Here is a 27,057-nt window from a genome sequence, read left to right as displayed (position 1 = left end):
CCTTGGGCAAAACTGACCCAGAAATATGCCATCTAGCATGAGCCTATATGCTTTAAGAATTCCCAGAAACAAAATAATGCCTCAAAGAGATTAACAAACCTAGAGTGCAAAATATGTTTTCTGCAGGGAGATACAGAGTCATGGGTAGATATATAACAAAACGTCCTTTGAAACATGGAGTCCTTAGAGGAATGATTAGACCTTTCAAGCCAAAGATTTCAAATGCTTAATATTTTTAAGGAGCTATTTCTAAAGCGTAATGCATGTTTTCCCTGCCTTAAGAGACAGAGTATGATGGGCATAATTTACTTAATTTAGAAAAAAATTGATATGTATCATTCTAGTTCTGCCACTGTCTTTCTGTATTTCCTTGGATAAATCATCTACCTTTTCACATGTAAAGGAAGGCTCTTTAAAACTAGATCAGGGCTCTGCAAAGCCTTTGTGGTGAAGAAGCCGTCTTGGTTTTGTTTTTTAAATTTCCAATCTACCCCGGTCAATGCATGGCTGTATAGGGTAGTTGATGCCACATGTGCCTCACCAGGCGAGTTTGAAAACACTGACCTGGTTGGTACCCTGTTCACTGAGACCAGTCCACTGACCTGGATGTCCCCAAACACTGCAGTCCAAGTGTTGAAATGATTATCCTCAGTTTCAGTATGCACATCATCATGGATAAATAGCAAACTGTTCTCAGACAGCACTGATCTGCAGGAAATGCTCTGCGTAGCCCAGAGCTACGTGATATCTAACATCCAGCCAACCCAAAAAGCCTAGGATGGTATGATCTTGATGAACATCAGTTATTTCACTAGTGCTTTAATAAAGCTAAGGAATGTTGGTCCCTGGAAGTTCTTGCCTTCAGTTCATGATGTCTGAATGTGATTTCCCGACTTAAGATTACCCTCAGTTCTCTTGAAATCTCTCAAGGGTGTTGTTGCTTGTGCCCTGAAAGAGTCTGGTTTCCTGAGCTATTCTTTTAGGATTTCCCTCTGCGCCCCACCCCCGGGCGGGGGTGAAGGGAGCCTCTGTCCCTGCTGCTGTCCTCCTTGCTCACAGTAGCTTTGGCCACTTCCATTCTCTACCAATCCTATTTGCTACCTCTAGCCCAGCTCTTGGCCCTTCTGTCTGATACTACCACTGAGTCCTAAGTCTTCTGGCGAATCCCATTTCTTTCCTACCCTCCCCCCGAAAAAGTTCATAAACATCCATGGGCTATGAGAGAATTTTTCCTCTGGTTTACAGGCTATGCCCCATCTTGTCTGGCCAACTCTAGATTCACAGCTGTTTTGGAAGTTCCAAAATTTCAAAAGCTAGATAAAGGGCTTATTATTCTTACACTTCCTTGAATAATGAACAAAAATCAGATAATGGGGCCATTTCTGAACCGTCTTCTAAATGTTAAACTCTATTAAGATGATAAAACATTTAAAAATATTTCTGAATCCTCAAAGTGCTCATGAACCAGCCACTTTTGCTTTTCAAGAATAAAATATAACTACCAAAGCAGTGTCAATTCTGAATAAACACGTTTCTATTTTTATATTATACCACTGTTGGATGAGAGGTGGTAGTAAACCCACTCTCGAGCGTAAAGCAGTCAAGAAAATCCAAGGGAAGATGACAAGGGAATTGGTTAGCGGAGCACACCATTGGCAAAGGAGTTGCTTTTCACGCAGCAAGGATTTGGACTGATAGACCGCAGAAGTGGAATAATCTCTGGTCCCTGCCAGTTCTGACATTGCATGATTGCATGATATGACATGAAGGTTCATTTCGCTCTGAGGAACCATCCACAGAAAAGAACTACAGAGGAACTGAAACCAAGGAGCAGTGACCAGAGACTGTCCATAATTTTAGCAGCCTGATTTCCTTAGCTTCTTCAACCACCAGGAGAGCATTTTGCCAGAAGCCTGTTTGAGTTGCTATAGCTAAAAATGGGTATTCCTGCCAAAGAACAGAACCTGTAGCAACAGTTTCAGTGTGCAGGAATTTGAAAAGAAAAAAAAAGGGGGGGGGGAACATAGCAAATAGGAGAGGAACAATACAGAATAGAAATTTTTCTTTTAGTCACCAACACATTAAAAAATCCAAAACCTTGAGAGGCCACTTTTCCAAAGCTACAGAGCTGGTGAGTGGCAGAGTAAAAACCCTGGTCCGTATGGCTAAAGCCAGCAGCTTAAACAGCCATACTGCATTGTCTTGTCCATACAGAATGTTGCACATGTTCTCAAGGAGTCATCAAGCCTAGGTTAAAACCCCCTGCTGTGAAATACAAGCATTGTTCTCTTTTCCAGCACAAATCATTCTTTCTCGTGATTAAAAAGCTATTGCATTTGTTGCTCACACCGCACCTCTTCTAGATGTGCACATACATTTTATATCATTCAGTTCTTTCCCCATCAGCCAGTACCAGAAATGAGAACATAATCAGAATGCCCCTTCTTACTCCATTTGTAAACCTCCCAAGACCAAATGAACTCAGGGACTGTATCTCGGATCTGTCCAGGCTTTAGAGAAGATGAAAGCTACACAGAGATCCAACCAGGAAGATCTAAAAAATAAATTTTATCCAACAGCAGCAGCTCAGAGGAAGGGCTCCAGGTCCAGCAATGAGGCCCCTTGGTTGTCAACGCACCGTGTGGTCCTTTGGCAGAAGGGAATTCTGGCATCCGCCGAGCTGCCCCACTTGCAAGTCAAAGAGTACACAGTGTCTTTTCTGTGTGCCAAGAGCACACGAGTACACAGTGATACAGTGTAAAGTAATAAGCAAATGGAGATGGATTAGGTTTAAAAAAAATAAAAATAATCCAATCTTATCAGCAACCAAGGCCAGTTGTCAGGCAGGATCTGCAAGAAGCTATTAATGTAAGTTAAGACCTTAAGAGCTTCCTTCTGAAGTCCCAAAGCCCAGGGGACTTGCTCTGGGCTGCAGATTACTCAGTGAGAAACGGGGCCCTGATACAGGGAGTAGGAATCGGTGACTCCACAGTGTCCACACAGCAGAGGGGGAAGAATCCAGTTTAGGTGCCACTCCAGGGAAATCTGGGCTGGAAGGAAGGTTCTGACACTTGCTTACCCAACCTTGTGCAGGTTGTTCAAGGTCTCTGAGCCCTTTTTAAAATCTGTAAACTAAATATCAGCACCCAAGCCCTACTCATCTCACATGGTTGTCTCATCATCCAAATGAAAAAAGAAAGTGTATTTTGGAAATGCTGTGTATCTTGTAAGTCATTATGCAAATAATCGCTCCTATTATACATGTCTGCTTTCCTATATCCTCCTCATAAGTGATTGAAAGAGAAAGGAAAAGAGGGAGGGGAAATGAAAGAAGTAAAAAAGAGAGAGAGAGAGAGAGAGGCTATAGAAGGGAGGGATGGGAAAGAAATGAGGAAGAGAGAGAAAACTCCGTAAGAAGAAATAAAAAGAAATGGGAGGAAATAAAGAAAAATCAGTGCTGGTACAGTAACAAATAAATCCCCCCAGCATGACAGCCTTCTGCTGAAGCATTTCATTTTCCCACAACATAATGGTGTGTTATTGCCCATTATCTGTTCTGTCAGTGCCAGAGCAGAGTCGATATTAAATGAGGGGCAGCTGCATTTAGCTGCCGTTTTTTTCAGCTGTCTTCCGTTGCCATGGAGACCGGTTGTTTCTTGGTGAACCTGCCAGGAAAGCAAAGGGGGAATCAGGTGGAAGGGGGAGGAGCAAAGGCTGCAAGGGGTAGGGGTCTCCGGGTGGGGAGTGAGAGGAAGGCCAGGGGCAGGGGAATGACAGAAGAAAGAGCAGCACGCGCTGTACTGTCATGCTCTGCTCACACCTGATAAATCAGCCATTTGGAAAACGCGATCCCAGTCCCGGGCCCTGTGCAGCACAGTCACCTTCGAGTCGCCGCTCGACTCCAAGCTGAGTCGCTTTGGGGTTCTGAGACAATCACAGATGCCTTCTTTCTACGCCATCCGCTTCTCACCCCCAACCCCGACTCCCTCACCTCTAACCCAGTGACCACCTTGGGGAACGGTTTCACATCTCTGAATGTTCAGCGTGCAAAACGGAAACACTTGTTTCGCAAGGACACACACCTGGCCTCTGCCCCATCCATAGGCATTTCTCTAGAACATATTTATTTTCTTGCATAATTACAGATGTTTAAATTTATGTAGGACTCTAGAAATCACTGGGCCAGTCAGGTTACACAGAAGAGCAGTGGTCTTGGTGGAGTGACCAGCACTGACCCCAGAGTGCTGGGCCTTGAGAGAACTGAGAAGCTGGATGCTTCAGCCAACATGGGCAGTGGCCTCGTGCCCTTGGGGGGTTGATCAGATCTGATTTTTCAACAGATTCCAGAAATCTCTATGCCTGAGTACAGTTTCTAATTTTTAAACATTGGCTCATCTTTAAAAAAAAAAAAGTCTGTATGTTAGTTATGTGGGCTGCCAGTTTGCAACTTATCTTACTCTAACTTTATTTTTAAATGAGGCCTAGAAAGGTTAAAGGCTAAGAAACTTGACCAATCTTTTCACCTTCCTAAATATAACTCACCCTCCCATGATCTAATCTCTCTCCCCTCCCCCAGCCAGTTACACAGTGGGTGGGACAGAGCGCTGTGAATTCACTTTCCCTGGAACCCCCAGTCTCACTGGTGTCAGGCATCATTTTGCTTATGAGACAAATGTTTTCCAAGAGCCCTGCAAATTTTGTACCAGCTGCAAGAAGGCAGCCACAGGTTAGTGTCCTGTGAGCTTAACCCCCATGAACACCTATGCCGACTTTTCCCACTACAGTCTCCCTTTCCTGGCCTTAAATTACAAATGACAAAAATAAGGACAGTGATCATTTACTGAGCACTTACTAGACGCTAAAATATGCTTAGCATGTACCTTCTAACTGAATTCCCACAAGAAACTTTTGAGTCATGTATGATTACCCCATTCAACAGATGGGAAAACTGAGGATCACTGACCTGCACAAGGTCACACAACTAGTAAGAGGTCAGGCCAATAATCAAATCCAAGTCTGTCAAACTCCAAAGTTCAAGTGCTTAATCACTAATTTGTACTGTCTCCTACAAATTATAGGAGTGGTCCAGAGCCTAGTTTTATGAAAAATGATACTTATTTCCTTCTTTTACCCTAAACTTTAAGGTAGTTTGCCTGCTTTTCCCAGGGCTGGGCTTACTGTAATGTCCTCATCAATGGTAAGTTTAATTAATACGCTCTTCCACCAGAATTGCATGTCCCACGTCACCCCTTTTCCCCTGAGATCATCGCTGATCTCCCATCCCATCCTTAACCACTTTCTGCTACAAATCACCACCACAGTAATTTTTTCATCATGTCATTCTCTTCTCTCAAGTCAATCAGTGTCTCTAGTAATCAGTTCCAGGATGAGTCTCAACTCCTTACTGAGCCCTCCAAAGCCTTCATGTTCTGACTTCCTGTGTGATCTGGCCCATGCTGTCCCCTGTAGCCTCATCCCCACTCACTTCCCCAGAGCAGCTTAGTGCCTGCCCCCCTCACCCACCCACAGCTCCCCAAATACCGCAGACTGCTACATGCCTCCAGATGCTGAGCCCTTTCCCTGGAATCCTCTTCCTCTCCCCCTTGTCTGCCTGTGCCCTGCTCATCCTGCACAACACAGTTCAAGCCTCACCTCCTCCAGGCAGCCTTTGTGACCCCATGTCTAAGTCAGACGCCCCCCCTATAAGTGTCCCTGGCTCTGAGGTACCTCTATAGTAGAAATTATCACACCACACTGTAATCTTTTTTGAGGGCAGAGACCCTGCCTGGGCCACTCCATCCTGGCACATTGCAGGCTGCCATTAAATAATTATTGAATGAATTGCTCATCTTGGTTGACAAAGAAATAAGGTTATTTATAAATCTGTATAGACATCTCTCCCTGACAGTAAATACAACTGGTCAACTGACAAAGACATCAATAACAAGAGTTTCCTTGTCCACATCACACCATGTACCTGACTTCCTAAAATACTGCTCTCCCGTCCGTCATCATGCCCCAAGCAGTGAGGATTTAGTGTAGAACATGCATAAGTATGCACATACTTACATGCATACATAAATTTGTGGATCTATTCATTAAAACAGTAAAGAGAGATGTTTTACTGCACAATGGCATGGGGGATACATTGGTTAAACAGAATGGCTTCAGGTGACGACAACAACAGTAGCAGGTCTCTCTTGGATGAAGGAGTATTGTAGTTCAGGCATCATTCCAAATACAACTGGATGGGAAGCTGTGCCATCTCAGACCCACAGCAAGAACTGTATTGTGACTCTGACGTCAGTGGACGGCGGGTGACTCCTAGCCCACACAGGCACAGATCAGAACTACTACTGTCTCCACCAACATCCTCATGGTCCAACACCACTTTCATGTCCCTGGCCCTCTTTGCCCCTCAACGTTTTTCTCTTAGCCAGTGGTCATTGTTTTCCTATCTCTATTTTTCATTCCAAAGGCTTAAAAAATGAATTTTCCTACATCACTTACACACTAACCAACTTCTCAAGCTTCCCATAATAGCCATGCCTTCCTTCCACCCCCAGCTTCATGGTGCCCAGAAGAGCATTTAGGACTATTTGCAAGACAACTCTTTAACTTTGGCATCTTAAAAATACAGTGAAAAATGTCCCCTAGTGGCAGAGAGGCTCTGTGAATATTTGAGGAAGAAAGAAGGACAGACTGTCATTTACTTAAGCACACAAGTTCACAGAAACTTCAACACAAACCATGGCTTTAATTGAAGAGCAGCAACGTAGAATGCCTGATTCTACCATTACTTATCAGCATGGAATGATCCAGTTTCATTCAAATAACACATTTGATAGGAATAGATCTAGTTGGAAAGTTCCCCATGATAAGGTCATGAAACAAGTACTATGCCCTATACACACTCGTCCCTTAGCACGTGCCAGGCACACAACAGGTACACAACACTAGAAATGACCCAAAGAGGAGTGTGGGGGCTTGCAGAATTCTCATGGCTGGACCAATGATGATACAGTGGGCTGAGCCAAAGGAAGCAAGGTTGCTGGCTCAAGACAGTGAGCCAGAGCCCAGGTTTGCTTCAAGAGACACTTGCTCTGCCTGAGTTCTTAGAGCTTGGTCCTTTGGGATTAATAAATGAGCCAGCTCAAAAGAAACAGGCAAAGAGTATGGAGTGCTTCCTATGGAAGCTTAACAAGAACGGAATCCATATTTTAGGATTCATCTCTGAATCCTTGAACTAGTGATCTGGTACAAAATCACTGCACAGAGTGAATGCTTCACATCAGTGGAGACAGCACCCTAAGGTGGAGGGAAAGCAGCCTTCTCCCAGGGTCAAAATGGAGCTCTCCCTCCACTCCTCTGAAACCTATCAAGGACTCCTCACAAAGCTTATGACAGCCTGAGATCCAGCAGACAATGTAGCTGCGGTCCTAAAAATTCTAGACATGCCAAGCAGAATCCCAGAAAATTCACCCACGAAGGCTAGGAAGCAAGTTATATGGTGAAGATTACCTAGAACCAAGGAAGGTCAAGGAAAATGCTTCTCCCTCAGTAACTCAGGAGCCACAGTTTCTGTTTAGACACTTAGGAATACACATTTTTGAAAATACTCATTGTATATATTTTTTATTCCCCAGTAATAGCTTATTATTCAGTTTGTGAAGAAGAACAAATTTTGGCTTTGCAACAGAGAGTGTACAATGTTTGTCAACACACTCAGATGCTGAACAAGAAACACCCGGGAGGTGACTGTCTCCTCTGAAAGGAGGCCTTGGTTTCATCGAGGGCTGGGCCATGACAATGGCAGTACATTTGATTCAGAGAATGTCTGTGGAACACCTAAGACACCATGCTAGGCTCCAGGCACACAGACTGGAATAAGACAGGGCCCTGCCCTTAAGAAGTTCATGGCCTCATGGGAGAGACATTACGTGTTCACTGAAATATAATGAGTGGTCAGAATACAGAGCAGACAAACTCAGCATGACCAAGGAAGGGGACAAAGATAGGCAGGGATGGTGGCACAGGTGAGCTAGTCTAGAAAAAGAAGTAAAAAACTGATTAAGGGGGAAAGATGGAGAGTTTCCTGGCAAAGAAGCAAAGGGAATCATATGATCAGAGAAAACTTAGGCTGGTATTTTCTAATTTGTCAGACTAGGGCATGGTCTTGTCATAAGACCACAAAGTACCCACCGGGGAAAATAATTCCAGAGATATGCATTGAAGACAGCTTGTATTTATAGCCCAAATCTATTTTTTAGGTGTTACTGTGTAAAGCTTTAAAAAAAAAAGTAGTTATTGCTGTAAGGGGAAAACGAATACATTCCTTTGATTTTTCTAGTTTCAAGCAATTCATCTCTTCTTTTAGACTTAAACCTATGTCCCTCTTCCTGCTTAATCTTTTTTTCTCTCTTTTCCTTTTCATTCTCTAACTCCTCCTCACATTTTTGTGCTGCTTAATATAGCCATCATCTACCTTCCTTTGCACATTTTCTCACTCTGCTAATCCTAAAATGTTAAAAATGTGGAGATGCATGCGTACACACACACCCACACACTCATACATTTACAGTTGCATGAAGACTCCCTTGTTGACCTGCATGACTGTTTTCTTTTTTAAAAATTTTTACTCATTTTTTATTGTTATTCTACTACAATTATCCCAGTTTTTCCTCCTTGGCCCTCCTCCACACATCCCACACCCCTGCTCCCAAAGCTGATCACAGCACCCTTCCTTTGAAAAGTGGTTCCAATATTTACATGTAGACATTTTGTATACTGATGGAAAAAGAAGCCTTTCCCAACTTGTTCAATATGGCTTACTATTACACCACCTAACACATGTGAGATGTGATTCTTCTGTTTATTTTTTTAAAGAAATCCCAACAAATGTAGATGCTTAAATAGAGCACTTTTGGCTTGTGTTTGCAAAGCGTGTGAAATGAGTAAAGATTTGATAGAAAAATACCCAGAGATGGCACCTCCCATATTTTTCATCACTGTGTGTAATAAAGCTCCTTGCCCAGGAGCACTTTTATGTGACATTAAATTCCAAGATCTCTCAGGGTGTGCTTTGATCTGACTGGAATGTCAAATGAGGGGCGAGACCCAATATGTATTATTCACTTGGATTTCCCCCTCTGGATTTCTTTTAACATTCCAATGGCATCACTCACACAGAATTTCACTCTCCTCGCTTTAGAGGGCACAGTCATTTACTCCCAGCAGAATATGTGTGTTAGAGTTCAGTTTTCCCCTCTGAACTCCAAGGAAGTGCTTGAACTTCTACAATTAGATGTCAAGGTACTAACGACTCCTTGTTCTTGGATAGTAAAGACCTTGACATCAAAGGTGATTCATCTCATCAAAATGCAACCAATTTCCTCTTGAGCCTGAGGGAAGATTATGACTTAAAACTCAAAAGAAGCAAAGATGACTCTAAGACAACTTATAGGGTGGAAGGTGAGGAGCTAGTGGAAAGAAAATAGAAATTCTTTACCTTATGCTAGGTCTCTTTAGAACCATGCTTCTGGGAACAAAGTCTGAGATAAATCTTTGAATATGAATCCCCTAAGCTCACGACAATGTGTTTTCTGAATCTGCTTTAGAATTTTCCTTTAGAGATAAACATTATGTACCTCCTGGACACGTGGAAACAAATGTCAGAGGCCAAATAAAGCTGACAAAACCATGAAATTGGGCAGTACAGTAAACATACAGAGGAAGAGTCAGCCTGCAAAGACATTTGAGAAGCAAAATTACAAGACCTGGTAACAAATTAGAAGTAAAAGGTGGAGGGGCAGATGGGATGAGCAAGAGGAAGAACTACAGGCAATTATCAAGTGATGGAGTAAATAAAATCCTCCATTCTCCTCATTCATTTCTACTCTTCTAACAAGAAGTAGAGAAGACATTTTTGAGGATCAGAGAATAAATTCAGACTTAGATGCATTGTTTGAGGTACCTCAGGGACAAATGGGTAGAGATGTCCAATAGGAAGCTGGAAACAGGTCTGGAGTCCAAGGGAGTGATCCAGGATGGCCATTGAACTTGAGGCTCATTAACATTGAGATGATGGTTGAGATTGTCCAGAAAGAGGATGTGAGGAGGGGATAAAGGGCGGCAAGGACAGAACCTTCAGGAGCACAAGCACTTCATGTGCAACCAAAGGACCAGCTGTCAAGGTGAATGAAGGAAGAGGGCAACCAGGTGTCAGGCCACAGAAAGGGAAAGGAGACCAACCCATGAAAGGCTGTGGTTCTAGGCTTCTCAACTCTGTCTCACATGTGAATACAGAGGCCAGCATTCAAGGGAAGAAAGAGAGCCTCCAAAGAACAGAGAGCACACACTTCCAAGTTTACTACAGTGTATGTCATAGGGAAGGTTGTCAGGAGTGAAATATAAATATCTTTCAGTTGGGGCATTTTTAGCCCCAGCTGGTAGAGCCACCTGCTCCCCTAGAAGACCCAGCCTCTCCCCATCTGTGCTGCTGTGTGACAACCAGATTGGGAGCAAGAAAACCCAGCAGGAGGAACTGGGTCAAATACTAGTGGCTGCACTACCAGGCACCTAAGACCAGTGTTGGTGTAGGTCAACACTGGGTAATAACTGAATTTGTTCTTCACTCCCCCTGTGCACCCACAGCCCATGGAGCACTCTCTCTTACACCTAAAGTACACATGACTGAATCTAGTTTAAAGTGGTACTTCAGCCCTCTGTGAGCTGGGAAAGAATGACATGGCTTAGCGTGCAGTGAAGTGCTTCCAGAAATATTTTTAAATATATTTTATTGATTATGCTATTACACTTACCCCATTTTTTTTCTCCCCTCTGCCCTGCACACCCCCTCCAACCTTAGCTCATGTCCATGGGTCGTACATCCCTCACCTTAGGTCAGCAATCCCTCACGTTAGTTCATGTCCATGGGTCATACATATAAGTTCTTTGGCTTCTCCATTTCCCATACTATTCTTAATCTCCCCTTGTCTATTTTGTACCTACCATTTATCCTTCTTATTCCCTGTACCATTTTCCCCATTCTTGCCCCTCCTCCTCCCCACTGATAACTTTCTATGTGATCTCTACTTGTGTGAATCTGTTCCTTTTCTAGTTGTTTGCTTAGTTTGTTTTTGTTTTAGGTTCAGTTGTTGATAGTTGTGAGTTTGTTGTCATTTTACTGTTCATATTTTTTATCATATTCCTTTTCTTTTATATGTCCCTTTAACATTTCCTGTAATAAGGGCTTGGTGATGATGAACTCCTTTAACTTGACCTTATCTGGGAAGCACTTTATCTATCCTACCATTCTAAATAATAGCTTTACTGGATAGAATAATCTTGGGTGTAGGTCCTTGCCTTTCATGACTTTGAATATTTCTTTCCAGCCCCTTCTTGCCTGCAAGCTTTCTTTTGAGAAATCAGCTGATAGTCTTATGGGAATTCCTTTGTAGGTAACTGTCTCCTTTTCTCTTGCTGCTTTTAAGATTCTCTTCTTATCTCTTTAATCTTGGACAATGTAATTATGATGTGCATTAGTGTGTGCTTCCTTGGGTACAACTTCTCTGGGACTCTCTGAGCTTCCTGGACTTCCTGGAAGTCTATTTCCTTGGCTAGATTAGGGAAGTTCTCCTTCATTATTTTTTCAAATAAGTTTTCAATTTCTTGCTCTTCCTCTTCTCCTTCTGGCAACCCTATGATTCAGATATTGGAACATTTAAAGTTGTCCTGGAGGTTCCTAAGCCTCTCCTCATTTTTTTGAATTCTTGTTTCTTTATTCTGTTCTGGTTGAATGTTTATTCCTTTCCTTTGATCCAAATCATTGACTTGAGTCCTGGTTTCCTTCCTGTCACTGTTGATTCCCTGTACATCTTCCTTTATTTCACTAGGAAATAAATAGAGGAAAAATAGAGGAAACTCTATTTTGCAACCATACTCAACTGTTTCTGTGAACATCCTGATTACCAGTGTTTTGAACTGCATCTGATAGGTTGGCTGTCTCTTCATTGCTTAATTCTATTTTTGGAGCTCTGTTATTTCATTTTTTTTTTTTTTGTCTTGGCACACCTATTACATTTAAGGGGCAGAGCCTTACATATTCACCAGAGCAGGGCAACCCACATTGCTGTGTTGTGGCACTGTGTGTGGGGGAGTGATCCAAAAGGGAACAATGCCACTCACTCATCTCTTGGCTGCTTTCAGTAACTTACCCTGCTACCCAAAAGCAAATTGGGCCCTTCTGGTGCTGATTCCTGGGTGGATGGGTTTGTGTACATTCTAGGACCCTGTGTTGTGGGTCTCTCCAACAAACTCTCCTGTAAGTCTAGGAGTTTCTCCCACTCCTGCAACCCCCACAGGATTTTACAGTTAGAGGTTTTGAAGCTTTCTTTCCCTATGTTGGAACCCTGCTGCATGATCTGTCTCACCCCCCAATAGTTCCTCCCATTTTATCTGCGCACAAATGTGGGACTGCCTGCTCTGCCAGCTGCTGCCTCGCCTACCCCAGTCCACCAGCCACTGCTTTGCCATGAGTCTTCTCTGTCCTGGCTGCCTGTCTCTGCCCCTCCTACCAGTCTGGACAAATGTTTCTTCTTTAACTCTGTGGTTGTTGGACTTCCATACAGTTCAATTTCCTGGCAGTTCTCGTTATTTTTTGTTTTTAAATGTGTTGTTGTCCTTCTTTTGGTTGTGCGAGGAGGCAAAGTATATCTACCTACGCCTGCATTTTAGCTGGAGGTCCCAGAAATGTCTTAAGTCGCCTCACCCACTGCCTGGCTCTGCCTGCAACTACAGCTGATCCTCCCACCACCATCCAACACACCTCTGCTCACCTGCTCACAGGACCCCAGCCCCTCCTGCTCATTCTTCCTCTCCTTCCTATGCATTTAACCCCTTCCCAGCAAATAGCTTGGACATCACCACAGGTACCCTGGTGCATGAGTTCACCAGGGCTTCCCAAGAGCAAGGTGATTTTCATGGAGAGTGATCTAGTGAAAAAACTAACAGGCCACAGGAACAAAACATCAGGGGAACACTTTGTAAAGTACATGATTGTCTGACCATGTGCTGTACACCTGAAACTAGTACAAAATAATGTTAAACATAAACTAATTAAAAATAAAATTAAAAAGAAATTTTAGGCCACTCTCGTTCTTGGGAGCACACCACACCATTCCCCTTGCCCTTCCCCTCTTCTTCCTCCCTAGCACGCTACCTTTGCCTTTCTATTTCCTAAGCTCCACAGGCCCTTTTCCCTCTGCAACTTGTTTCCTGAGCCTACACAGCTCAGCTGGCTCACTTCTACTACCTTTGTAACTTTCTAAATAAACTTTCTCTTACAACATAAAAAAAAAATTTTTTAAGTCAATGGGATAGGGTAAATGACTGAAAGGGATGTTGGCAGGGGGAGGGGCTGGAGAGGTACAGAATAAAAGGGGAATAATCAATGGCGATTCTGAAGCGTGGAAGGCAAGGAATATGCAGGTGAGAAATATGGGCTTTGGTGTTGTAGAATCCTCTCTAAAGTGCTTACTTTTAGGTGAACTCTCACTGTAAGGCACCAGATTGTTCTAAGTTAACTATATGCTGGGGAGGGGAGGGAGTGAGAAATAAGATTAAATTTCTCTTATGAAATGTAAAAGGTAATTCACAAGCCTCATTTTCAAAGGAAGAAATGCAATGTGCTATAAAAAGTCGTTTAAACCCTCAGTCTCTTTACCAGCATAAGGTATGTTCCAAACATCCTTAGATGAAAAGCCTGTGTTTTTTTTTTCAAAGCACTGCTCTTCAGCTCTATGAAATGCCTGATTTCCCCTGTTTCCTTTCCATGGCTTAAACAGCTGCAAAGACAGGACCAGGTACACTGGGCATCCCTGCCCAAAGTGTAAGGGAAGCTGCCATACCCAGCTTAGCTTTGTCCCTGCCTCAAAGTCATTTTGGACACTCCTGGCGGTGGAGCTCATGCCACTCTCACTCTACTACACGCTGCAACTTCTCCACAACTTGTTTAATCGCCTGTTACAGAGAGCCAATGTCAGAGTAAGGGGACCCCACAGAGCACTCTTTGCCTGAGCCCAAGATCAACAGCAGACATGTGACCTTCAGCAATCCAACTCTTTTGCTGTGAGTCAAGGGTACAAGCCTTCTTGAAATAATCTCCACCTAAACCCACTTTCAATTTTACCTGAAAAAAACATTTAAAGTCTGAACCATGATAATGTATGCTGTGGAGATGGAGCCCCAGCGAGGGCACGTGCCCCCCGACTGCCTCACTCCTCTGCGAACCTTAGCCAATTACTAAGGTGTTGGCTCCTTCTGCTCCAACTGCACATAACCCTCTCTTCAAAGCCAAATGTTTAAAAGCCTCATCCATATTAACCAGCTCCCCTCGGGAAGCGTTAATTGGAAAAGCACATAATGATATCTGTTTGCTAGAGGCAACATCTAACCAAGGCGGAAGTGACATAGCAAGTGTGTGATGGTGACAGCAGATTCCAGGACAGCAGATTCCAGGTGCCTCAGCTACCCCAAAACACAGACACCAGACCTCAAAAGAAGCAGGAATGTCGCAGTTCTACAGCTGGGTATTATACATGACTCTCTGTGCTACATGGCAAAACAAGGCCTCTCTGTGCTGAAGACGTGACCCCCAGAAAGAGGAGAGATGAGGCACCCTCTGCCTCATCCCAGGTCAGGGTTGTGCTGAAAGGTGTCCCTGAGCCCCTCTGATGCTCTGTGTTCCGGGAGGATTCTGAACCCTGGCTCATATCCTAGCTGCACCACTGAGCAGGAAACCGTGGGCGAGTTACTGTGCAGTCCGCTCCCTTCTGGCCACTAGAGGGCAACAGAGTCACATGCACGCCACAGAATCTGGTTCCATCCCCTGAAAGGAGTCAGGTGTACAGATGCAGTGCCATGTTCCTAATATTGAAGGCTGTGGTAATTATCCATGAAAAAGAGGTCTGCAGGGTCTGCTGCATTATGAGCTTGTCTAGGTTCTGCTTTATCTTGTCAACCTGACTGTTGAAGCTGGCCCATAGCTGTGAGCCAGCAACCATCTGAGCTCCACACCTTCAAGGCTGTTTTAAAGTCCTTCTGCTCCTAATTCCACTGAAGCTCCCCTCAGTAAGTCACCACCCAGGTCTTCCTGAGATGGCAACAACCTGCCAAGAGTGATCCACCCTGGCCACGCCTATGTTCTCTTAACTCATGGACACAGTGGCATCCCCTTGAACCATGGCCATCCTCTGTGTCCCCTTGACCATGGCCACCCCTTGCATCTCTCTTGGCCATGGTTACCTTTGTATCTCCCTGAATCATGGACACCCCTTTATACTCTCCTGAAAAAACCCCAAAAGACTCAGAGAGATATGGAGTTGGGTTGGGGGGCTACGATAAAGCCAAGGCTTTTCTCAACAAAATGGAATGAAACAAAAGCCATCCCCAATCCACAATCTTGTAGTTAGATAGGCCCTTGGAGATATCTAGTCCAATTGTCCTGCTCCAGAGGAAGAACAACAAAAGCCTAGAGAGTTTTTCTGGTTTGCCCAAAGTCAAACTATTGAATACAGAGCCATGTATATCCCCAAGGTCTCCTAGGTCCCTAGAGTATTCTTTCATGTGCCCCATGGAGCCCTGAGACACTAGATAGGGTTAGAAAAGAAAAGAGGAAAAAAACAGTTTTCACTGTGTCCTGTGCAACCAGATTCAAACACCTAAAAAGAAACAGAAGCCCTGGATGGTGTGGCTCAGTTGGTTGGAGTGCCATCCCATAACCGAAAGGTTGTGGGTTCCATTCCCATCAGGGCGCGCAGTTTGCCAGTTAGATCCATGGTCTGGGTGCTAATGTTTCCCAGTCTGCACACCCAAGGGAGGCAACCAATCGGTGCTTCTCTCTTGCATCAATGTTGCTCTCTCTCCCTTCTCCCTTCCTCTGCCCCTTCCTCTCTCTCTAAAAAGCAATGAAAAAAAAATGTCCTCAGGTAAGGATATAATAAACAAACAAACAAACACATAAACAAACAAGTAAGAATAAGAACTAGCAGAGGGCTTTGAGGTCATGAGGAAGATGTTAACCAGGGACATCCCAGGGAAGGTTTACGGTGTTCAGTCAATGAATCTAGATACACGGGCAAAGCAAGACAGCCTTTGCTTAGAGCCCATACTCAAACCACAGAGTTAGAAAGAGGATTTTTTCAGCTTTTTAATCACATGATGGTACTTTGGGGTAAACTTAAGACAATGTTACTTCTCATTCCCTGGAAGAAATGGGATCTTATCTTTAACTATAGAGGAAAGGGGAGATTTACTTCCTCTTCGTGAACAGTTAGAAGGGATCTTTTATACAAAGGGCTCATCTACCCACTTCTGAAGTGACCTCATCAAGCGACCCTTGTTCCCAGCCCTTCCTGGGAGACAGGTCCTCCATACGTTACGGCACCGCAGACTGCCCCGCGCCCCACACTCTCCTCTCCAGCACTGTCCTTGTTGGCGTCAGAGAGTGGTGGAGATGTTGCCCTCAATACCTTCTGCAGCTTTCAGGGTGAGAAAGAAAGTAAGAAGGCAGACCCCCAGAAGACAGTCTGCCTGCTGATCTGGAACCTGGAGACATTCCCAGCCTCCCCTTCATTGCCCAGTGCCACACAACAGGGGGCTTTTTGTGGCTCCCTCCTTGCTGTTCGATCTTCGGTTGCCATGACTTGAGCTGTTCTCTTCATTTCCATTAATTAATTATTCTGTTCAGACTGTGTTCTCAAAGCCCTGACAGGGGTGGGAGGAGGGTTGCAAAATTTATTAATGAAGTTATTATATCACTTCTAAAAGTAATGATGATGCAAGAAAGTGAGCAAAGGACATTAGAGTAACTGAATAAGAAACCACACGTCTCCCCACCTCCCTGTAATAATGCTCAGGTGCATCGCTGCCCATTTTCTTAGGCATGACCTCTCCACGGCTCTTTAAGACGTTAATGTACAGAACTCTAATGGTTCTGCAAATTAGTGTCACAGGGGCAGAATAATGGTTTAGTTTTATTAGTGGTACTGGATTAGTAATGACGCAGTTACATAGTCCTTTTACGAAAGCATGTTCACATCTATTATCATATGGAATTCTCGCAACAAACCTAAGAGGCTGGAGGGGGTGTGATCACCTCCACTTTACAGATGAGGGAACCAGAGCAGAGAAAGGGACCTAATAAGGGACAGCAGCCGCAGTCCCACACTAGGGCCCTGAGGTCAAGCCCTTCATTTTCTGTCACTAACGACAGCCTCCACGGCACAGAAACCTGGGGAAAGCACCATCTCAACGGAATCTCAAATTTCCATTTTGATTTTCACTCTGTGCCTGGAACAACATGATGCAATAGCCTCAGGGCAGAGATATAAGAGGCAGGGAGCAGACAGCAGGTCACACCATGAGACCTCAACCTGGGGTTTCTCAGCCTCAACACAAACGACGTCTGGGAACAGGCAGTTCCTTGTTGTGGGGCTGCCCTGTGCATCTCACATGTTGAGCAGCGTCTCTGGTCTCTGCCCACCAGGTGTCAGCAGCACTTCCTCTTACCTCCCAGTGGTGACAAACAAAAACGTCCCCAGATATCACTGATTGTCTCATTGGGGTATGAAACTGTTCTTGGATTAACCCATGATATTACGATATGTAGCCTGTGTCTCAGTATCTCTCTCTTCTTCTCTTCCCACCCTTCCCCCTACCCAGGAGGGGCTTCCAAGCTAGTCATCCTCTGCTTACTCATTGCCAAAAGTGTCCCCTTCTTGAGTGTGAAGCTTGTTTCTATCTTTTCCTAGATGAGCCCTCTTGAGAGGGTTATCTTATCTCTTGAAGCCTTGGTTGACTCATTTGTCAAATGTGAATTATACTGCCTACCTCCCATGATTTCATAAGGATTAAATGAAATAATATAGAGAAAAGCTGAGCTTGGGGCCTAGGGCAAAATAAGCATCCAAAAATACATAGCCAGAATTATTTTGGAAGAAAAAAAAAGGGGGGCTAGGGATAATGGAAGATAACGTCAGGGAGAGTGTGCTCCAGCTGCCCTCCCAGGCTGCCTACCCCTCAGCATCCCGGCAGAACTGCTGTGAGCCCTGAGGTGGAAGGCAGACCTCACCGTGAAGACACAGGACAACAGCAGCCCGCTAACAAGCTCTGTTTCTTCTTGGGTGACAGAGCAGAAGGCATCATTAGCTGCTAGAATGTTTGTCTTTGAAGAGTCAATACTCTCAGACCTGCCCTAAAGCTTAACACTCTAATGACTTCCCGTGGCCTCCCAGGCCCTGCAAGACCCGCCACTGCCCTTGCTGCTGTCTTGATCACATACCCCTTGCCCACCCGTTTGCTCTTCTGCTTTCTGTCCCTGGAACTGCCAGGCTGGTCCCGACCCGGGACTGTGCCTCTCCAGTTCCCTCTACTTGGGACAACTTCCGCCTAGAATTGCCCATGGCTATCTCCTTTGCTTCACTAGCTCTTGACTTAAATGCCACCTCTTTACAGAGGTCGTCCCTGGCCACCAAATCAAAGTAGCCTCAACCTATCAGATCGGTGATAGTCTCTACTCACCTATCTCATTATCTTCTCTCATTTTGTCATCAGCTCTCTTGTTTATCTGTATCTCCCTTTAAAATGTTAGCATTATGAAAGCAATGCCTTTGTTTTGTTTACTGTCATAGCCTGAACATGTACAACAGTATCAGGCCTGTAGTAAAGAGCCTGGAATATTTATTGAACAAGTGATTAAATGACCTTCTCAAAGGTGAGTCCCAGAGTCCCATATTCAACCCCCATAACCCCTGACTGGTAGATAGCAGGCACTCAATTACCTTTTTATTTAATTTGCCGGGGGTGTTTCTTGAGCACCCTCTATGACCTCTGGCAACTGCTAAGCCTTGGAACACTTTTCCTGAGAGGCCAGCTCTGTCTTTGAAGAAGTGTCTTAGTAAAGAGAAGCAAGAGCCCACAGTGTCCCCTCGAATTCCTCAATGCTTCATGGTTAAAATGAGCATTGAAACTAGGTGGTAGGGAGTGAGCTGAAATGGACAGATTGGGTGTAGACTCGTGGCCCAATTATGAACCTAGAACTGTGCTTAGGAAGTTCCCCGGGGAGGTACACATCATTGGAGGAGTTAAACCATTGGTTTCCCTAGAAACCACCCCAGTCCTCAACAGCAGTATTGATTATGACTCATCATTTCCCAGCCAGGTAGCTCTGAGGTCCAGACCCCCATTTTCAAGCTCCTTTGCCCTTTCCTCTAAGAGGTCCCATATAAGAGCAGAGGTAAAAAATGCAGTGGGTTTAGGGGTAGGGCACAGTAATAACTACACAGATCTTGCCACCTGGTCTCCACCCCACAGACCCTTCTGCTCTGTGAGCCAGCCAGCCAGCCATGCAAGGTCTGCGGAACCCCTCAGAGACCTTGTCATTCAGATGGCTGGCAGGCGACTCAGCTCACCGAGGAGGCACGCCCTCGATGCTGGTACTGCTGCTTCCACATTTAGACTGCATTGCATTACCTCACTGCCAGCCAATCGGTGCCTCCCCAGGCTCAACACACATTCTCCCCTTTGCCACAGACCTCGCCTCATGTCACTCTCTGCTCCTGGAGCATGCAGCACGTTGCGTGCCCAGGGCCTGCTCGGGGCGGGGTGGCGTGAGGAAGGCGGTGGAAGGAAAAGGCTGGCCGTCAGAGCCTCAGGCACAGCAGCCTCTGCCCTGCAGACCCCCCTGTGTCACACACATGATGTTGGCATCACAGGGATGCAATATTCTGCATGCCTGAGCCCCTCTTGGTCGGGGTGGGGGTGGGGAAAGCGGGTTGAGCAGGGGTGATAAGCAAGTACCGCGAGCTTAGTAGAAGCCAAGCTGTAGATTACCCTCAGAGCACCAGGCAGATCAGTGGTCTGTAAAACCCCTTCAACAGGCCCAGCCAGCCTTGCAGTGGGAAGGACAACTGTTTCCCCTCCTTCTGCCTCAGGCCCTGGCTCACTCCACCCAGGACCACATTACTGCCACCAGCATCTCCACTGACGACGGAGGAGCCGAGACTAATATTTTAGGAGGTCAGAGGGTCCCTTACCACCAAGACAGACAAGTTGTTAAAGTGAGGGACAAGACCTCCCTGCCTCATGTGGATCTTGGGACAGTCATTAGCAAGCCATCCTAAGAATGAGATAGCCGTGTGGCCCTACATCTGCTCAGCCCACGCTTGGGAGAGCTGACACGCGTGGTGGACAGAGAGCAGAGACAGTCTGGGGTCCGCAGCCCTCTCGTGAAGCAGCCCTCCAGCTTCTTACGCAGTCTCCACGCTCACTCCAGTGTGAGACATTCAGAGAAGGGCATTTGATCTTCATGAGGCCTCACTTGAAAGGTTTTCTCCTCCAGAGAGAGCCAGAGATGTTAATATGTCTTTACGTACAGAAAAGGGGTGGGGTGCAGGGGACGGAGCAGGGAGCCCTTACACATCCTCACAGGGCGTTCGATCGTTGCGCGAACACAGCTCTCCGCCGCCGCAGCAACAGCTCCGCAGACCCGCCACGTGCGTGTGTTGTTAATAGCTTTCCATGCGCCGCGGGGGAAAGCGTGGTGAGGGAACGTGGCTGAGAAATACTCACGAGAGGCGGCATAAGATGATTCAAGACAACCTCCATTCAACGTCTAGGTGCTCAGATGGGGGGGGGGGGGGGTCGCTTCCTACTGTCATCAGACCTCCGCCTCCTACAGGGCGATTTTCCTTTATGCTTTGCAAGCCAAGGGAGCCTCTCCAGCTGCAGTTCACATGGGCCCCCTTATAGATGAACTGTGCGACACCATCGGCACCCCCACGCCCCCGCCAGAAGGATTCCACATCTGGATGTCATCTCGTCCAGTCATCTAGTCCCCCATTGTCACACACCGTGGCCAGAAGGTGGGTGTGCCAAACACGTTCACCCGAGAAAGTCACATCCCGGGAGAACGAGGGGCCTGCTGCGCACAGTGCACACTGTGTGGCCCCACGCCAACCTGCTGCCTTGGAAGTGCTCATAACGTTGTACGGAGGCAAAGAGGCAGTGGCCTCACAGGGTCAAAGGGAAGCTGAACCTGGGGTCACGCCTAGACAGGGATTCTTTCAGCCTCCAGCCCTCGGCGGATACATCTGGGTAGGGAGACAGGTTTTTCCTCAGTTTCATCACCAGGCTGGAGGGAGATTCTTTGAAGAGCGAACAGGGCAGGGTATGAGCCTTGGGAGCAAAAGCCACCACGTTCCAGGGGAAATGTGATGTTTTCCTGAATCAGCCCCATTCCCAGAGTCGCTGTCTGGATGCCGTGTCGACACCAGCCCAAAGGAAAAACAGCCAAGAGGAAAACACAATCTGGGCCCTTAAAAGGGGTTAAAAAGAAATCACTTGCCATCAGCCCTTTAAAAAGCAGTAAGAACCAAAACAAATAAGTAAACAATCAAACAAAGAAATAAAAGATGCAGTTAGTAGAAAAAGCTTCAGCCCCACTTTGCAAAACGGATTTATTTCCAGCCTTTTTTATTTCATTTATTACCTGAAGGATAATGCACACGTTTTGAAGCCTTGGTTAAAAAAAGAAACCAATTACATAACTGTAACAGGCCTGGCAGCTATTGTTGTGGAGAGCACACTGGACAGGTCGTCTCAGAGGCATGGATTCGGAGGTCTGAGGCCTGGGCACTCTTGCAGGGTGGTCCCGTGAGCCACCATCCTGGACCAAAGGACAGGAGAATCTGAGGGTCACAGGTTCTGAACATGTGGAAGGAGGAGACGGGAAAGCCACTCCTGAGCCACCAGAGGAATGGAGATGGGACAGGGGTCACCACATTGTCTCTCCTTCTTTTTTATGTTTAATTTATTTTTCTATTTTAATTTTTTCAAATTATTTTTATTGTATTTTTTGCCATCACCATTTATCCCCCCATCCCCTCTTCCACCCCCACCAACCCCTCTCCTCACCGTAATCACCACACTGTTGTTCATGTTCATGAGTGTTTTCTGTCTTTTTTTTTCTTTCTGGCTCAACCTCCCACCCCCACCCCCACAAGCTATCGGCCTGCTCTATCTCTCTGTAAGTCTTTTAAATAACATAAAATCTGGTCTGTATGCATGAAGGCACAGGGGGGAGGCTGGTCAAACAACCCCCACACAGTGAATGAACCAAGCAAATCTCCATGTGGTAAGAGCACTGGGCACAACCTCCAGGGCCCACAGGCTACTCCAAGGAAGAACGAGGAGTAGCCTAATAAATTCTCCCTGCAGCTGCAGCAGAAACACTGCACTGTAGCACTAGAGAGGGTCTAGCCCGTGGCCTTCCTTTGCTATCGTTGAGGAAACGCTGGGTCTCAGAGAGTCTGTGCCTTGTCCGGGGCCACTCCCAGAGCTGGAACTCAGGTCTACTGCTTCTTCCTCTGACACCCACTCTACCCTTGCTACTCAGAACATGGTCCAGAGACAGCAGCATCAGCAGCACTTGGGAGCTGGTTACACACACAGTCTTGGGCCCACCCAGACCTCCTGAATCAGAATTGATAGGTCCACAAGATCCCCAGGTGACTGGTATGTGCATTAGAGTTTAAGAAGCATCATTCTACCCGTCAACTGCCCCTGTGCACAAATGAGGGATCTGCAGGGAATCTCTGCTCCCCATGGCAACTGACACTCTACTCTCACTGGCTCTCCTATTCCGAAATGGTCTTTGGGATGCTTTTACGGGAGCATAGCTCATCACCCCGGAAAATACACAGATCTCCTGAGGACCGATATCAATACAGCATCAGCTAAGTAAAGCCAGATGCCTGTACGCCTCACTCTCCTCTTACCTTTGTTCTTGTATAACTGGCATTTATGTCCCTGATGACAGTCATGATCCACCATCTCCTGTCTTTAATCCACCGCAATTTAGTATCCTCAGAAGAAATAAGCCCCTCCCCCACCCCCAGACCCACGCCAGCTTTCCTGTTTGTCCTTAAACATGCAGGATCTTCCCTCCCAACGAAGAGAACACTGAACATCCATCCCTTCCGGGATGGCCCAGCTTTTGGCCCCAAGCCTCCGCCACTTGAGAAAGGAAATGTTTCTATGCCTGAAATTCTTTAAATAGGTACTCCTTGGAACATCCAGTCATTTCATAAGAGATTGGCGGGCTCTCAGTTCCCGCAACTCATTTGCTAGGACCGTGGAGCAAGGAAGGATTCAGCCCAACAACTGCACTTCAAAGGTGAGGAGAGTGGAACACCGTGGTCTCTCTGGGGTTGGGGACCAGCCGTGAGGGCTACACTTCCACTGGCCCCACACCTGGGAGCATTGCATAATGTAAATGTCCAACCTGCCTGAAGCCCATAAAAGAGACGGCCTGTTTCCGTGCAACAGAAAACAGCATGCAACAACAGCACACAGGCCCCTAACCCTGGCAGGGGAACCTTCACAGCCTCAGTCCTGCATCACTCACTGGACCCTTCATCCTCTACTGCGTCCCTGGCTTTGACCTCCCTCCCTTTCTCCCTGGGATGAGATGTTCAATAGCAACTACCAGGCTCGAAGGCCATTCATCCCCTCACTGCATCTATGCTGATACCTTTGGATGCCCTGAAGGAACTGCCTCCAGACCAGCCCCGGAGACACAGTTTCTCAGCCCAGGGGGAGAGGACATGCTACTGCCCCAGGTTCCTCCCAGCCCTGGAACACAACCTGTGCTTCTAAGTCCTTACACTTCTCTAGGATGCTGGTGGTTGGTGGAGCAAGCAAGACAGAAGGCAGCAGATGATGAGAGCCAAAGAGACTCTCAGACGACAAGCACTAGCAGAGGCCAGAGGCGGGGGAGGGGCCTCTGCTGCCCACTGGCGCCTTTGCTGATTTCACAGGGAAGGTCAGACTTCAATTGGGTTATAAAAAAAAGGATAGGGTTAGGACTGACGGAATGGTAGTAAAATAAACTGGGTTAGACCTTCCAGGAGCTTCCTGCTGGAGAGCAGAAGTTCATGCAAGTCTTTGAGGAGCAGTAGCTGTCAGCATCAAACCGAAACAGACTTAACAGAAGGAGGAAGCCTGCTTAAGCGAATGGAGGTTTCTTTGAGTCAGTGGTGATGTGCTTCTTAGAGGCTTCTTTGGGCTGCTCTGATCTGTTCACCACCATGATCCAGAACGGCCTTGACCAGCGGAATGCATGCCCCTGCCTCACTCGGAATCCGGGCTGGCAGGGCCCTACATGCAGAGACCCCAGTCCCCTCCAGTAGCCTGCAGGCACCAAGCAAGCCTGCCGTCTAAATACTTGGCATACCCAGCATCACAGAACGCACCAGACTCCCAAGCAGTGGCAACAGCCAAAACGCCGCATTACACACCCTATTGTGCCTTCCACAGCCATACAAGGGTTGTGTGTGGAGATTCCACTGACTGTTTTTGTCTCTCCCTTCAACATTTCCTGTGATGAATACCAGCTTTGTCTGAGTGGCTTTATTTTATGTCTGTGTTGACTGGGCACATTCTGAAGCATGACAAGAAATACAGCTCAGTCCCAACGCCTCTGAGCCAAGGCCGCTGGCTACCGAGGAAGAAGATCCTGAGGAAGCAACCTCCAGGCCTACGTGAAGCCAAGAAGCCCGGGATGCACCTTCACGGTGATGCACCCCAGGTGTGTGGGTGTACGCTGCACTATTCGTTCATGTTCTAGCGACACCGCTGAGAGAAAGGAGGGGCAGGCACTGTCATCTGCATTGACAGTGTTGCAGCTGAAGGCTCAGAGAAGCCTAGCGATTTGCCTCGTGTGCTCTCCCCCAGGCTGCGTTAGGAACCTAAGTGGGGGGCGGGGGCTGGGGAGAACAACAGGAAAAAAGGGGGTGCAAGTGGGGGACTTCACATTTAGTAATTACCCTTTGATTCCAAAGAGCAGTCATTTACATGTGAATGGATGATGTTTTGAGCGGTAGCTTTTAGGAAAATATATGTCAATAACAAAGAAAGGCAAGCAAAGGATGGGAAAGTGTAACAGGAGGGGGGAACACTCAGGAGAACTACTGAGTGATAGTATGGCCCACCAGTTTGTCCCTTGCAGCAAACAGCAGCTATTGAGAACATGCTCAGAGGTCAGCAGTGAGGCATGCCAGGCTCTGAATTTCATGCTGCAAAATTCAGGTACAGAAGATTATACATTTTAAAATGCCCTCAGCTCCTCATTTAGTTATTTACTCTTATTGTTTACTTATTTTCTCTGGCTTGGTAAACTTCATCAACTATCTTGGTTATTTCAGTCCCTGTATAAGCTTAATTTTAAAATAAAAAAAGTTTAGAAAGTGATGGGGCTCCTACTAGATACAGTAATAACAGCTGACATCCAGACAATGAAGACTAAAACAACAAACAACTAAAAAACATTTTAAAGCTGCTAAAGGATACAAACAGAGGAAGACGGATGGTGCCAAAAGCCCCGCACCCAGCGAAGCAAAAATTATATTCATGATTAGCCCTGAGCCTGTAAGGAAGGCAGAATTATGATTGATATCCTGTAAGATTTTGAAGAAAATGGGGAAGCATTCATTTTGGAAAGATGACTGGCAGATTAGCTCAGATTAAAAATAGTTTGAGAGGTGTAAAGGGATGAAATCTGAAAAAATCCTCTCGGCAGGAACTTCTCATTGTCCAAAAATGGGAATCTTTTAGGAGAATCTCTGGAGAAGTGGGTCTCACATTTTAGCACAATCAGAATCACTTGGAGCACAGGCAGCAAACACGAGGCCCGTGGGCTGAACCTAGCCCTCCACCTTGTTTTATCTGGCCCAGCACTTGTTTCTACCCAGCGGCAGCACCAAGCCCTCTCTTAACTGTTAAGGAGAAGTTACATTTATACTGCCCCAAAGTTACACTTTGAAGGCAACCATGAGGTTGATGTGGCCCCTGGTGAAAATGAGTTTGACACCCCTGACTTGGAGGACTTATTAAACTCAGAGAATTGCTCACCTCATTTAATCTTTTTTTTTTTTTTAAATTACAGTTTGCATTCAACCTTATTTTGCATTCATTTCAGGTGTACAGCAGAGTGGTTAGACGATCACATGCTTTACAAAGTGTTCCCCCTCCCCGATATTTCAGGTGCACACCTGGCACCACACACAGTTATTACAATGTTGTCGACTCTCGTTAATTTCAGAGAGTTCACCCAACTCGCACAAGTCCACGCGTCCCAGCTGCTGATTCCATGGGCTGTGGTGACACCGAGACTGGCATTGCTAACGTGTTTCCAGGGGCTGCTGATGCTGCGGCCCACAGATCGCACTTACAGAACCACTGCCTCCGTGGCTGACCAGGGAAGTCACAAATGCAAGAACAAGTGAGTGGAAGAGGCCAGATTCTCTTTCACGACTTTCCCAAAAGGACAAACACTCCATGCGCACCATCGTCAGTCACAAGTCAGGCTCTTGTGACTCTGCCCATTCAGGGACGGGGTGAAGCTGGGGCACTGAATGCAAACCAGTAGATGAATGCAAAGGATTTTTTCCCTACCCCAGCCTCAGAGCCACGATGGGTCTCACACCGTCCTCAGGCTTCCCTCTAAGGCTCTTCCTGGGAGAAGATGCCCCGGGCCGAGGCAGGCACGGAGAGCCTCCTCCAGCACTGGGGAGTGCGGTCCGATTCCCCAGGCGAGCACTGCTAGCCATGCTGTCTCAGGTGTAGCCGCGCAGGAGCCTACCGCATCCTGACACGTGCAACGTGCTGACACTGCTAATCTCATACAGATGGGGCTGCCGTTTGCTCAGAAGCTTTCAGTGAAAACTGTCCAAGGGAAAAGCAGAGGCTGGAGGATCGAAGCACTCCTTCGAGGTCCTCTTGGGGACAAGGAGTACAGGGTCGGGGCAGGTGTCCCTGGCTCACCTTCCTCCTGCCTCCTCAGGGCCCTGAGCACAGGTCACAGGGCTTACTCAACAGGGGTGAGGGTGGTCCTCAAACACCCTGAATCTCGTCTCCAGCACAGAGCCTGGGCTGAGGACCACACACTAAGCAAGTAGTAGTGGGTGCTGTGAGGACATTTACTGAGCACTTGCTGTATGC

General features: G+C 46.4%; 1 protein-coding gene and 1 long non-coding RNA gene across 2 annotated transcripts in view; one reads left to right on the top strand and one right to left on the bottom strand.

Moving 5' to 3' along the window:
- The window catches only part of NRXN3 (neurexin 3), a 1,487,232-nt gene that overhangs the window by 1,090,061 nt on the left and 370,114 nt on the right, over positions 1 to 27,057 (bottom strand).
- LOC118499093 lies at positions 11,941 to 25,858 on the top strand. Its single transcript, XR_004901607.1, has 3 exons — positions 11,941 to 11,953; positions 16,504 to 16,507; positions 25,727 to 25,858. It is a non-coding gene; the product is annotated as an uncharacterized LOC118499093 (long non-coding RNA).

The sequence above is a fragment of the Phyllostomus discolor genome, chromosome 1, assembly GCF_004126475.2.
Source record: "Phyllostomus discolor isolate MPI-MPIP mPhyDis1 chromosome 1, mPhyDis1.pri.v3, whole genome shotgun sequence".
Lineage (NCBI taxonomy): Eukaryota > Metazoa > Chordata > Mammalia > Chiroptera > Phyllostomidae > Phyllostomus > Phyllostomus discolor.
The sequence above is the reverse complement of the archived record's forward strand: the minus strand, read 5'-3'. Positions and strand labels throughout refer to the sequence as shown.